The 15,353-nt window shown below is 42.3% G+C and overlaps 1 protein-coding gene across 2 annotated transcripts in view; it reads right to left on the bottom strand.

Annotated features, from left to right (window-relative positions):
- Positions 1 to 15,353, bottom strand: part of GLDC (glycine decarboxylase) — a 188,413-nt gene that overhangs the window by 155,419 nt on the left and 17,641 nt on the right. The window lies entirely within an intron of this gene.

Here is a 15,353-nt window from a genome sequence, read left to right as displayed (position 1 = left end):
GGAATTTCCCAGGCTTGGCTGGCCGATCAGTGCAGGCCATCGATCATCACATGACAGGCTCTGCATCGGCCAATGGACATGTGCTGCAGGTGGTCCGACACACCCTGCGTGACTTGATGTAAGCCTGCACACTGCGCTTGTTCATTTTCTTGCTTCTGGGTCCTTGCTGATGATGATTGGTTGCTGTTCCTGCTCCACAGGGATAGCCTCAGACCGAACCGCTGCACACCCGGAGGAAAGAAGATGCTGCACACATGAGCATCGCTTGTGGAAAAGGTTTTACTCTTCTCTGTGTCTCTTCCATTCTCTCTTTGTCCCGCTGAGTAAATGTGATGTTATTATTTTAAGCCGCCGAGCTCCCGAGTGCTCGCTGGATTATTATGTAGTTATTTATTATGTAGTTATTTATTACAGTCAGTGATCACCGCAGTGTGGCAATGTTCCGCTTCCTCTCCCCCTCCTATTCTTCTTGCAGTGAACCATTTTTACATCTGGTCAGGCAGATTCATCACAGTTGTGTGCTTTTTAACATCAATTTGTGAAAAAATTAAACTGGCAGATGAGGGCACCTTTTCGACTGTTACTCACCAGAGGCACAACCATTGTGGAAGATGCACAACCGTATCAATAAGAAAAAAAATAGTATACATATGCAAAACAAAGCCCTTCCGACCTGATAAATGTAACGTGGCACTAAACAACATGTGCACATGCACACTGCTTCAACTCCGACCCGGATGGCTTTCACAGGCCACTCAAGTCAATGGTAAAGACAAAGGATTTTAAAGGTGACAAGTGAAGGACAGTGGAGCCACCGCCCATGGTTTCATCCTTCTCATTGGCTCATCGGGATGATATACCACACAATCATTTACCTGCAATCATGCAAACCGAGTCAGTTCAATATTGTATTAAACCTCCTTCCTTTATGGAGCAGTGAGGCACAGATCATGTCCCATACCAGCCGAAGCCGCACAATCTGTGAGCAAGAATGGCCATCTGCAACACGAGCATAATGCCTCTGCCTCAATGCCCATTGTTACTTTCTGTATGTATATATATATATATATATATATATATATATATATATATATATATATATATATATATATATATATATATATATATATATATATATATATATATATATACACATATATACACACACACACCATTGTGTGTCTGTCTCTGTGGCTGTCTATCTTTATTTGTTCCTTATACATGGACACATCTTTTAAGTTACAAACTCCACACTTGGGGTACAAATACAACTTTGTGTAAGAGGTAGTATCGGTTATGTGGCCGTGGCCTCACACAACAGTGTTGGGGTGGGGGGGGGGGAGGGGCATAAATTCTCAATGTACATGTGTCGTGTAGTGCCACCTAGTGGTGGGGACAGAGGGTATTACAATTTTCTTTTGTACCTGTACAACAATGAGGTTAAAGAATTCTTCGAAGCCTGGTGTTGCTTCGTGTCTTGGAAGGCTGGCTTGAGATCTTAGGATCCTGAGTTTGAACCCAATTTCCACTGAATTAACACCAGGTTGGGTTGACTCAGCCTGTCTTCCTGAAATGAGTACCAGTGTACTGGTGATGGGGCATCACATCAGCGGCATAAACGCGCCACAACAAAATGATAGCTACCCGGCAGCCAAGCTGTCATTCGCAAGAAGTACTCTTTGTACAGGTAAATTTATCTTCCTACCCTTCACTTGCCTTCCCCACCCCAAAAAAAACCAAGAACAGATGGGCCTGTCAAAGCCTGTCATCGTGTGTGAGGAATTTCTAGCAAGAAGGGACATCAGAACGAACGGGGGGGGGGGGGGCACTTGAGCTGATGCCATCCTGTCCAGTTGCAGAGTTAGAGTTGGGGGTTGACAGAAATTTCACTTTCTCAATTGCAAAGGATACAGAGTCCAGGCCCACATTTCAAGGAAGAAAAAGGAAAATGCTCAGCCAACCAATAATTGCATCAAGTACTTCATTAGTTTTGCAACAAACAAGAAAGAGCAGACATAGTCTCAGGTATTGCTTTGTCTGTGACCCACAGACTACCCCGGACCTTATTCCTGGTTACTAGATGTTTTTAAGTAATACAAAAGTTTGTAAACACAATCACTTACTGAGGCTGCTTTTGTATTTTGTCAAAAACAAAACTAAGTTGCTCAATTGCCCATGTTCAAGGTCAGAAATTTGATCCAATCAACGAATCCAATGTACAGAAGCAGTTGTTGATAACAAAACCAATGCATCGTTGACAACACCATCATTCCATCAAAAGTGTAATTCATTGAATATTAGCAGTGATGGCCTTTAACCGAGAGAATAAGGTTTACAGAAAGCATTTCATCAGCTCATAGAGACACACAACAAATCTCGACTCTTGAAAGTAATCCATCTGAGCTTTGCTCGCTACATGTATTTAATGCAAAATAATTTGTGAAATGTTTATAAACAAAGAGTAAAATAGAAGGGAACTCAGGAGAGCGCATACCTCCGCCACGTAACGCCTGATCCACAAGAACATATCGGGTTCCAATACATGTTTGAGATATCGTGCTATATATAGTTTTTGGCCCTATCTCTCAATGGTGAAGAATCACTTTAAAATTCACTTACCGTATTTTCACGACTATAAGGCGCATATAAACGTCTTAGATTTTTGTCAAAATGTGCGACGCGCCCTATAGTGCAGTGCGCCCTTTGTGTGTATAAAAGAACAGGTATGTGCGGTATGCAGAACATTGCTGTTTTAACAACCCCGAAAATGGCAAAGAGACACGCTTATGAAGCTCAGTTTAAACTGAAGGCGATCAGCTATGCGGAGGAACATGGGAATCGAGCCGCGGCGAGGAATTTCCAGATCAACGAGTCGATGGTTCGAAAGTGGAGGAAGCTGGAAAACGAGCTGCGACAGGTGAAGAAGACGCAGCTGAGTTTCCGTGGAAACAAGGCGAGGTGGCCAGAGTTGGAGGAAAGACTTGAGCAGTGGATCGTTGAGCAAAGAGCAAGTGGGAGGAGCGTTTCGACGGTCACGATCCGACTGAAGGCAGTATCGATAGCGGAGGAAATGAAAATCGAACATTTCCACGGAGGTCCGTCTTGGTGCTTTCGCTTCATGAAACGGTGCCATTTTCCATCCGGACCAGGACTACGATAGCGCAGCAACGTCCGGCGGATTATCAAGAAATGATGGAAAACTTCCGCTCCTACTGCAGCAAGCACATCTGCGACAAACGGATCCAGCCGAGCCATCGGCGTGAACCGGCCGTTCAAAGTGAGGCTGCGAGCGGCGTGGGAGCGGTGGATGACCGAAGGAGAGCACAGCTTCACAAAGGGTGGAAGGCAGTGCCGGGCGAGTTACGCCACAGTTTGCCACTGGATTGTTGATGCCTGGGCTAACGTGTCTGCTGGCACTGTTGTCCGAGCTTTCGCTAAAGCCGGCATCATTTCGGAGGAGCCGCACGGTGCAGAAAGTGACTCTGACGGCGAGGAAGGTGGACCTGCTAGGTTGGGTTTAGCGCAGTTCGATTCCGAAACAGAGGATGAGGATTTCGATGGATTTGATTAAAGACTATTACCGGTATTTGATTGTTTTAGTATTTTTGTAACTAATACTTTAATAAAGCACAACCAAACTCAATTTTGCTCCCGATCTATTTTTAAATACGCACACTTGTGTGCTTGTGTGAGTGTGTTGTTGTACGGCGGACGTACGTAGTAGAGGATATTCATATAAAACCCGCGCCCTATCGTGAGGAGCGCCTTATGTGTGTGTCAAATACAGGAACGGCACACACAGGAACGGTAATTCTCGTATGTAGAACGAGATCCGGATCTTCACCAAAATCGAAAAAATTCGTCATGGTCACACACCAAATGTTTCCACCAAGTTTCGTCCGAATCCATCAACAACTTTTTGAGATATCGTGCTGTCTATCATTTTTGGCCCGACTAATGGTGAAGAATCACTTTAATGAAATCTAGTAGTCGGATTCAGATCCGGATCTTCACCAAAATCTAATCACTTCGTCCTTGTCACACACCAAACTTGTCCACAAAAAATTTCATTTGAATCCATCCACAACTTTTTCAGATATCCTCCACACAAATAAACAGACAAATAAACAAGAAGACGTCGTGCAGAGCACGAGACTTGCAAAATCCACAAAACAAATTTAACTTCAAAAATAATTGGTGGTTGAATTCAATGACCAAATATGCAACTCCTCTTCGAATTTCAAGTGAATCGGATGAAATTTGACGATTTTAAAATTTCTGCCTATGTTGACCTTTATGCCGATGTGGACCTCCGAAATAATTGGTGGTTGAATTCAGTGACCTCAAATAGAAATCCTCTTCAAATTTCAAGTCAATCGGATGAAAATTTGTTTTTTTAGAAATCTCATCTACGTTGTTGACCTTTTGTCTATGTTGACCTTTTGACCTCAAAAACAATAGGCTTCTTCCTTATGACAAACTCTACCATGTGGTGAAGTTTCGTGAAGGTTGGTTTAAAATTGTGACTTGTCAGTGATAAACAGACAGACAAACAAACAGAATAACAAAATCGACTAACCAATATACTTGAAAAATCTTCCTATTTTGCAACAAACAAACAGACAGAAAGGGGTGAAAACATCACCTCCTTCACCTTCGGTGGCAGAGGTAATAAAAAGCAACACGATTCATTGAGATAATGTTGAGCATTTCCATTGATTATTTCAACAAAATAAGAAAAGTGAACTTTAAAATAGTAAAGTGTAATAATCAAATTCCCACCTGGTATGAAAGGGTGAAAACAAGTCTTGACTTTTCCCCTCAATGGCATAAAAGTTTGGCTTTCTGAAGATGTCAAAATGAAGATGTCAAATTTGCCACAAATTTGCCTTTGAGTCATGGATCTTGAAAACAACAAGTTTCATGTTGTAGCTTGTGAGCACTCCCACATCAAAAACATCATTGTGATTGTCGTGTATGGAATGCAAAGTGTTTGTTGAAATACCAAGTTGTTTCCAGTGAAGGAAGGTTATCCTCGTTACCTCCACCACCGAAGGTGGGTGGAGGTTATGTTTTCAAATCTGTCTGTCTGTGAGCAGGATATCTCAAAATTTTTTTGACGGATTTGGACAAAACTTGGTGGACAGGTCGGGTGTGTGACAAGGACGAATTGATTAGATTTTGGTGAAGATCTGGATCCGGATCCAAACACGAGAATTTAAAAATTCTTTAAAAGTGATTCTTCAGCATTGAGAGATGGAGCCAAAAATGATATATAGCGTGATACACGACATGGCCAAAAGTATGTGGACACCTGCTCGTCCAACATCTCATTCCAAAATCATGGGCATGAAAATGGAGTTGGTCAACCCTTTGCTGCTATAACAGCCTCCACTCTTCTGGGAAGGTTTTCCACAACACGTTGGAACATTTCTGTGGGGATTTGCTTCCATTCAGCCAAAAGAGCATGAGTGCGGTCAGGCACTGATGTTGGGCAATGAGGTCTGGCTCGCAGTCGGTGTTCCAATTCATCCCAAAGGTGTTCGATGGGGTTGAGGTCAGGGCTCTGTGCAGGCCAGTCAAGTTCTTCCACACTGATCTCGACAAACTATCTCTGTATGGACCTCGCTTTGTACACTGGGGCATTGTCATGCTGAAACAGGAAAGGACCTTCCGCAAACTGTTGCCACAAAGTTGGAAACAGAATCGTCTGCATTGTCATTGTATGCTGTAGCGCTGTTTCCCCTTCACTGGAAATAAGGGGCCGAGCCAGAACCAAGAAAAATAGCTCCAGACCATGATTCATCCTCCACCAAACTTTACAGTTGGCACTATGCATTCGGGCAGGTCGTGTTCTCCTGGCATCCGCCAATCCCAGATTCGTCCGTCGGACTGCCAAATTGTGAAGCGTGATTCATCACTCCAGATAACACATTTCCACTGCTTCAGAGTCCAATGGCGGTGATTACACCACTCCAGCCGACGCTTGGCGTTGCGCATGGAAATCTTAGGCTTGTGTGTGGCTGCTCGGACATGGAAGCCCATTTAATGAAGCACTCGATGAACAGTGCTTGTGCTGACGTTACTTCCAGCTTCAGTTTGGAGCTCAGTAGTGAGTGTTGCAACCGACAGACGATTTTTTCTTCCGTGCTATGTGCTTCAGCTCTCCACGATTCAGTTCTGTGAGTTTGTGTGGCCTACCACTTTGTGCAGCTGAGCTGTTGTTGCTCTGAGACATTTCCACTTCACAATAACAGCACTTACAGTTGACCAGGGCAGCTCCAGCACGGCAGAAATTTGATGAACTGACTTGTTGGAAAGGTGGTATCCAATGACGGTGCCACGTCGAAAGTCACTGAGCTCTTCAGTACGGCCCATTCTATGGCCAATGTTTGTCTATGGAGATTGCATGGCTGTGTGCTTCATTTTATACACCTGTCAGCAGTGGGTGTGCCTGGAATAGCTGAATCCACTAATTAGAAGGGGTGTCTGCATAATGTTGGCCATGCAGTGCATTTCAAAAGGTTATGTTTGGATTTCGACGAAACAAGGTGGACGATTTGGGGAGGTGACACGAACAAGCTGATTCAATTTTGGTTCATATCTGTATCCAGATCCTGCCTATGAGTGGGATACAAAATGTAAACTGTAAAGCCTGGCGGATGTACTCTAGCGAGTGCCATTCTAGTTCTATCACTAAATGGACACACCACCATAAACTTACGACTGCATACACAGGCAATGGATTACTTTTACAATCAGCTTTGAGAAATATGTATCTATTTTGTCTTGCCAACAATAAGAAATTTGGACATGTAAAAGGACATGTAAAATTCTTCATAAAAAATTAAGAAAATAAAAACAACAAATAGAGGGGAACAAGAAAAGAATGTGAACAGTGACTTTCAGGTAATGTGACGGGACAATTTATTTGTATTTCCAAGTTAAATTGCTCAACATGATCGAATTTATCAACACTATAACACAAGCCTTGCAATACGTGAAAAAATATAAAAGTTTGTAATATTTTACATCAATGCATTTGTAATACGAATGTCATCCCTATAACTTAAAAAAAAAACGTAACGAAGGTGCCTGTGTAGCTGCATGCATCTGAAGCCTTCCAGTCAACACCCATTGGCTGGACAGCTGGCCTCACTCCACCCACAATTGTCACCAGAAAATCATATACCTGCCATTTTCTTGCTATGATAAGCCAAAAGATGTCTTTGGAAGTGTCACATTCACATTTTCCATGCCCTATAGCTTTTCCATTAAGTGTAAAATAACCAAAACGACTGTTAAAAGGATCATCAAATATCTACAGGTTGGAGCCGAAAAGTGTCATGGCCATTGTGAAGGCGGTGTAGGCCTTAGGCTTTCGACTTCAGGTATCAGCCTACGGGCCATTGCACTCTCTCTGAGCTATATAACCACGATGCGTTATACGTGCACATAAGCAGTGGCAATGTTTTTGCTTCACGTACGTAACCTGGGTTATTTCATATTTTCGGGAGCAATTGAGGCAGCAGTTTGTTCCCAATACACCACCCAAATAAAGGGATGAGCAATTTGGATAATAAAACGAGGCAGCGCTCTGTTTCCAGTACACCGCCCAAAATAAAGAGATGAGTAATTTGGATAATAAATGAAGGTTTTAACCCAACTGAGCTTGCTACTCATATTCACCAGGAAACTCACATGGTGTTGGATGAAGAACATCACACGTATGCTTGAGGCACTGGAACTGATGTTGTGTGATCTGAGGCACTGGGATTTGCCATTTGAAAGCAAGGTAATTTTATTGGTGGTTCAATGGTGGTGGTGATTTCTTGGTGGTTTTAGTTTCACTTGGTGGTGATTTCCGACAAGTGCTGCCAGTAGTGAAGCGCGGTTCGCGGGTGCAAGTAATGGATGCATGCATTAAAATGCTCTGCTCTATGGCAGAACTTCCGCGTTTATGAGCGACATGAAAATATGCAAGTATGGCACGTCATCAGCATTGATGAGCAAGGCAAGAAATATGCTAAATACCTTCTACAGTTGGGTCATGATGAACTAACAAATGCTTCCAAGAAACTCTGCAATGGGCAATTGTATTACATCACTGATGGTATATGCATAAGGAGATTACATAACTTTGCAAGCAATGCTGCAGACAGACAGACTGGTTTTAGATCGACATTAAATACAAACACCTTCTGTCATTGTGATACCATGAACCACATGCCACACTGGCTAGTGCTGCATGGATCCTGATCCATGATCAAAAGAAGAATAAACTTCCAGCTTACCAGCCAGTCACATATATTTGCAGACGGTGTCCCGCCAAAGGGAGCAGGCGGATACAGCTCAAAAATGTAATCACATTTTCATGATTACCGGCAAAGTACCCATCCTCAAGTACGGATCAATTCCTCCACTTTTGTGATGTCAGTGATATTTTGTTATTACTTGTAATACCAGCTTCCACCAGATGATTCTATAAGATACACATTCACATCGAGATAATTATGATCCTCCCTTCACTCTGAATGCCTGAAGTTACAATTTTTCATGAGTATGATTTTTTTTTGGCAAGTTCATTTTCACGATGCTCGTGATACTCAACACATCTGTTTAACGTTAAATGTTCACAATATTAGTCGTCAAACATTTTTGGTTTGGCTGTTCCCCCTTCTTTTTTCCCCCCCCCTTCGAAAATTTTAAAATTTTGGTTGAAGTTTTCACCAGCCAATGCGCAGGTTTCAATTTCTTTCAAGCTCCATTCAAATGACAACAGAAGGGAGTGAATTTTTTTTTTAACTATCTAAACACTTCCCGTGCACACCCCGGTTGCAATCACCTGTTTTCAACTCATCCCATCCAGCGGTTCAGAAGTGCATAAAAGTAAATCAAGCACACAAACATTGCTAAACAGTATGACCGATACTCTCGAGGCGTGGCTGTAGCGAGCAGCAGTATCTGCATTTTGTAGTGTGCGCATAGCCGGAGTTTTATCTTTCTTTTAACAAACCTACAGTTTAGTTTTTCTTGACCTGTTAAAATCATCTCCCAACATCAATCCAACCATATTCCCTTTGATCATTCCCCGGCATCTCACATTCCCAACAAAATCTTTCCTACTTGCGCAAACAATACAAAGAGAAACTTTTAATGACTTTGTCCATGATTCAAAGTTGAATGACTTGTCCAAAGTGTACTTGTTTCCGTGCTTCCATACAGTGTACATAGTGCTCGACAAATTAATTAACTTGAAGTTTTCACCAGCCGATGCACAAGTTCAATCTCTTTCAAGCTCCATTTGCATGAAATAGAAGGCACTTAAATTTTGGAACTTCAAGTATAACCTCTGTACCTTAGATATGATTACAGCCCACTATTGACGTGAGCTGTTAGAGTGCCAATGAAGCATTAATCATGAGAGTCAGCAGCACTTGGCACAAACATGGCAATAAACGTGGTTGCCAGCGTCATTTACATATATTGGCTGATGAAACCATTTTCACGTTGAATTGTTACATTTTCTTTTGTAATTACTTTCCTTTTCTGCATGTTGTCGTCACAATTATTGTTCTTGGTCAGTCCATATTTATCTTTACCTTTGTGTACTTGACACATCGTCAACCATTAAACCAGAACTCTCACATTGCTTGGCAGCCTGAGCATTGGACACAAGGTTAATATCCAAAGCAAACAAATGTCAATTCATTCTCAGTCTTGTCACAAAACCAGCCGACTGTTAAAACCATGGCAAGCACACAGTATGTTGCGTTCCAAAATGATTTCAACATCGATGAAATAAATGATCAGGATGCTGACTCAAATCCTGTTTATTTGCATTTTATTGGATGCTGAAAAACTTTTGTTCGAACTTACTGTTGGAAAATGATAATTTTCTTGAGTGGGAGTAGTAGCATAGACTATGTAATGGAATTATTTGTTTTTTGAGTGGCATGAGGAAAAGGTAATTAATCATTGATTAAATTCGGTTAAGAGGAAAAGTGAAGACTTCTTATGCAAAGACCTTTCAATAAAATCAATACTTCATGGGATTATTAGATATCACGAATATAGTCATCGGTGATAACAATCGCATTGTCACCTTTGGATCCTTGATTTCATCTCTATAAATATGAGCACACCTGAAGTCATATTTGAAGGTAACTCTTGGAAAAAAAACTATCATTAGATTGAAGTTATTCAATTAGATTTACGCCCAAACATCTCTGGTCTTTGGACCAGATGGGTGAGTTTCAGCAGTTTTGAATGATCCTAACCATCACTCTTCCTGCATTTTATACTCTCGGCTGTCGTAGTCGTTTCCCAAGTACTCGGACACGTCTCGATCATGTCTCTTTGTCCTGGTCTCATCATCGTGTCTTTTATGGTCTTTCTTTTTTCTTTTAGGCATCTGTTAAAATTGTGCATCTGTTAAATGATGCGTTGCAGAATCCTTTGCTGCCAGCTTCAATGGGGAAGAACTATCACATTCCAGTCGTTGCCCTTGCAGTCAGCAATAAAATCATGAGATGTGCATTTCATTCTGGCATGAGCATGAGGCAGCTTTTCTTACACTGAGATGGTCATTTTTTTTTTAGCGTTCCACACTCTACAATCATATCTGGTCTGTTGGTAGTTTCAATAATTTTACCCTGCACTCGCGAAGCGAAAGTGGGGTTAAGCAATCGGTCGCGTACGAGTGCCGTACGTACGTGTCTGCATTTTCAAATTTCATTTTCTCAGCAACTGTTAGTCTGATTGACATAGAATTTTCCAAATAGGTGCACCTCCTCCTGTAGAATGTTTTCTAGTCATAACTATGACGTCATAGGTCACGTGGTACAGGCGCCATTTTGGCAAAACTGAAAAACTATGTTTCCAAAACCACTCCATGGAAAACGTTTACACAAGGCTCCTTGTCAAGTACTGCCCATGGGGAATAAGGCTTGTTCATGATGATGTCATCGGTGCCTTCATTATGAAGTCATAATTCGACAAGTGCAACGCTGAATCCGGTCAGTATGAAAAAAAAATTTCTCTGCAATTGTTGGTCCGATTGACAGGAAATTTTTCACATAGGTGCACCTCCTCCTGTAGGAATTCATAATGATAAAGATAACATCATCATTTACATGGTCTGGAAGCCATATTCGATCAAAGAAAAAAACCCCCTGAAACAACAAGAGTTGGCTCACACTGAATCCTTCTCAAGACTGTGCGGGATATGTATTCCATGAATACCATCTGTTTGTGGAGGGAACACTATTTTAGTGAGTGTTCATCATCCACCAAGATAGACCAGTGGGAAAGATCTTTATAATCTATACAAACAAAAGGCAATGTGTGTGTGTCTCCTCCATATCTCCAAAGCCATAAAACCTATCAGCCTGAAACGTTGCGTGCACACTAACAAAACTCCAAGGAAGTGCAAGAGTGAAAATTGGGTGTTTGGGTTAATTAAAGCACCCCCTTGTGAAGATAATTAACGGTGTTATTTAATTATATCATTCATGATCCTCAGCCACCTCGCTGTCTGGGGTCTTAAGATGTTTCCTAGGTAACCTCACTGGGGTCTGACGCCGCCATGTTTTTTGGCCTGCTCAACCATGCCTCGACTTAGAACAGGCCGCAACAATTTCGTAACGATAAAGTCTTTTTTTTCACTTTCCTCACTCTTATTATGAAATGCCTGTTCATCATAGCTACGAATCGCTGTGTATATTGCAATGCTTATAAACACCCGGAGATATCAGTGTCCATTGCGTTATTTGATTTGCACATATGAATAACCGAGATAATCTCTTAAACCAAGCAGAATTACAAAATTTAAGTTCCAGATTTGAAAGTAACAGCAGTTCTGACTCCGAAAAAAGTGTTGATTTGTCAAGTTGTATCGACGGCAATTGGTAATCGCTTGTTAAGCCAGGCATTCCGTTTGAGTGCTGGCTTGTGTGCTTAAGCCACTTACCAAGCTGTATAGCTCATGTCAGTCGATAGCGGTGCACTTCGTGACCCAATAAGGATGTACAGTCGACAGTTACTACAAGGTAGAGGTACATTTCCAGCACACACTGATGTGCTACATGAGGGTATATTAGGATCTGTACGGACTCCCCGCAGGTGTGTGGACATGCCATACCTGTTACAGGTGCCATGGTGACAAAGTTTCATCCCGTATCTTATGGAGGTTCTTTCAGGTTTTCCTTTGTCCTCACTCCTGTTTCTAAAGCATTTGGAAACATCGGATTTGATTTGCAAAGTTTTTATGTTTCTCTTTGTGAGTTTCAAAGCAAAATATATTTGATAACACCCGATTTCTGAGCGGTTTGCCGTATTAAGGTATTTTCTAAATTACTGAGACAAATTGTTTTCCACCTGTCATGCGCAGCTGTTTATAAAGAATAATGTTTGTGAACATCTCCGTGTGTGTGTGTGTGTGTGTGTGTGTGTGTGTGTGTGTGTGTGTGTGTGATTGTGTGTGTGTGTGATTGTGTGTGTGGTGTATTGTTCACAAAGCATAACATATTCTTTCTGATAGTTCCCCAACCCCTCACCCCCTCTCCCTCTCTCTGTCTCTGGACGTACCCGGATCGTTGTTATGTCTGAACGGTAATTATGTCTTGACAGCATTTGGCTCCAGATGTGTCCGGATGGTATTTATCTCCAGAAGTGTCCGGATGGGAGTTTGTTTCCGGACGGGAGTTTGTTTCCGGACGTGTCCGGATGGGAGTTTGTTTCCGGACGTGTCCGGATGGGAGTTTGTTTCCGGATGGGAGTTTGTCTCCGGACGTGTCCAGGTGGCGTTTGTGTCCAGACAGGGGTTTGTCTCCAGACAGCTTGGCTCCGGATGCGTCCGGGCGGTGTTTGTCTCTGCACGCGTCTAGGCAGTGTTTGTCTCTTGGTGGTATTTATAATATGACCAGTAGAAAATGGATGTCAGACATGATTTTGTTTCCATATTCTCTGATATTCTGTGCAGAATCATTTTGATGAGGCAGTATAAATCGTAATTGAAGTTCCACCACACATCTGCCTTCCCTTCCTCTCACCGCTCACTGCCTTCCATCCCTCCTCCTCTCTCTCCCTCTCTCCTCACTCACTCTCCCTCCCTATCTCCCCCACCCCTCCCCCTCCCTCTCCCCCCAACCCTCCCCCTCCCTCTCTCCCCCACCCTCCTAGCTCCTCCTCCCTCCTTTCTCTGAGCCCTCCCTCCTCTTTCTTTCTGCATCCCTCCTCTCTCTTTTCCCCTCCATCTCCTCACTCTCCCCTGACTCCTCTATATCCCCCTCCTCTTTTTTCCCCCCATCTCAGTGTTCCCGTCAGCGAAACGACGGGTAGTATTTGCTCATATAAAATATTACCACCTGTATTGTTTGAGAGTAGCAATATATGGAAGGGTGTGACAAAAGACTGGCCTATTTGTAATATCTTTATGTATTTTATTGGCTTCCTCCACATATGGCATGAGCTGATCAGTTACAACAGCTCTGTGTGTGATCATGTCAGTTGCACTTTCCAGTTTGTAATAAGTTTCAGCCATTAAGTACATTAAAGGCCCTGTCACACCTTGACGATTTAGCCAGCGTATGCAAAATTTGGCTTAAATGCTGGCACATGTCGAATACGTTATGGGTAAGTTTGTATACGTTAAGAGCACGCTGGCATACGTCTTTGTACGCTGGCATACGTCATAGTACGCCGAGATGTTAGACAAATTTTCCATGCTTGAAATTTTTCAACCTTTCGTAATTTCGTATGAGTCACACGTTCCGCATAATGCTGGCCATAAGTTGTAGGCACGTAACGCGATCGTTGACACATGTCGACACACGTTACTTGTAAGTTACTCGTAAGTCGAAACACGTCGAGGTAATGTTTAGCATACACGAAACTTATTTCTAACCTATGAGTAACGTGTTGTAGGCACGTTACGCGATCGTTCACACACGTCGACACACATTACTTGTACGTTACTCATAAGTCGAAACACGTCAACGTAATGGTTAACGTCAGTGTTCCAGACTCCCTGTTTTTTTAGTTTTTTTTTCTTCGGTATGACGGTGATGTTAACACTTCGATTTCTAGTGTGGTTATAATATAATATAATTAATAGGCTGCCGCTCAACAATTAAAATCATAACCCCACTAGAAATTGAAGTGTCAACGTCACCGTCATACCGAAGAAAAAAAAAATAAAAAAAAAACCAGGGAGTCTGGAACACTGACGCTAACCATTACCTTGACGTGTTTCGACTTATGAATAACGTACAAGTAACGTGTGTCGATGTGTGTCAACGATCACGTAGCGTGCCTACAACTTATGCCAGCTTATGCAGAACGTGTGTCATATGGTGAGTACGTCGAGGAATTTTCAACATGCTGAATATTTATCGACGTACTCGGTGTATGACGACGTATGCCAGAAAACTACGACGTATGCCAGCATGCTCTTAACGTATACAAAACTTACCCATAACGTATTCGACGTGTGCCAGCTTGGTTCGGCAAATTTTTCATACGTCGGCATACGCTGGCTAAAACGTCAAGGTGTGACAGCGGCTTGACACTTCGATGTCTAGTGCAGTTATGATTTGACTCGTCGAGCCGCAGCCTATGAATAGCCTACGCCACGTGATCGTCGGCGATATGCTGCCGCGCGCTATGCATAAGTTAGACTATCGTTGGGCATAGGTTGTGAACGCCGACAACACGCTCAGCATTCGTTGGTATAAGTTATCTATATGTGATTAAAACGTTCTGTGTACGTTACTAATACGTTATGCATACGTCCAACACGTTATTATACGCCCAAAACCTAAAAAAATATCAATAGTTCAGCGTACGCCAGCGTTTTACATACATTTTGAGACCTTGCCATATGCTGGCTAAAACATCAAGGTGTGACAGGGCCCTAAAGAATGTAAAATGTCAGTGAAAACACAATTAGCAATGCCCAAGGGTGTATTTGCTCTATAGTCTCAAATATTAACAAGTAATGGCGGAAATTGGTTGTGGATGACATTTATCTGAAAGGACAGAAGCTCAGTGCTTCATGTACATACAGCAGCTTCAGCCACAAGAATAAGAATTGTCTCTTCAATAATCCAGCTCAAGAGATTTATGGTAGTCCTCCATACAACATACAGTAGATAGATATATTAAAATGCTACATAACTATAATCACCAGTTACATTTAAGGACTTAGTAGGTATTTATTTTTTGCTTTCTGCACTGAATTGTATGGTGAGGCAGTTGCTTTGAAATAACTTCCCTTCTCTTCCTGGAAGGCAAACCAGACAGAAGGCAATGTCAATGCATTCCAAAAAGCCTGCGACAAGTTTGTGTCCGCT

Source organism: Eptatretus burgeri, chromosome 6, assembly GCF_056783735.1.
Source record: "Eptatretus burgeri isolate ZD-2024b chromosome 6, Ebu_testis_v1, whole genome shotgun sequence".
NCBI classification, from domain to species: Eukaryota; Metazoa; Chordata; class Myxini; order Myxiniformes; family Myxinidae; genus Eptatretus; species Eptatretus burgeri.
This window is presented reverse-complemented; position numbering and strand designations above follow the sequence as displayed.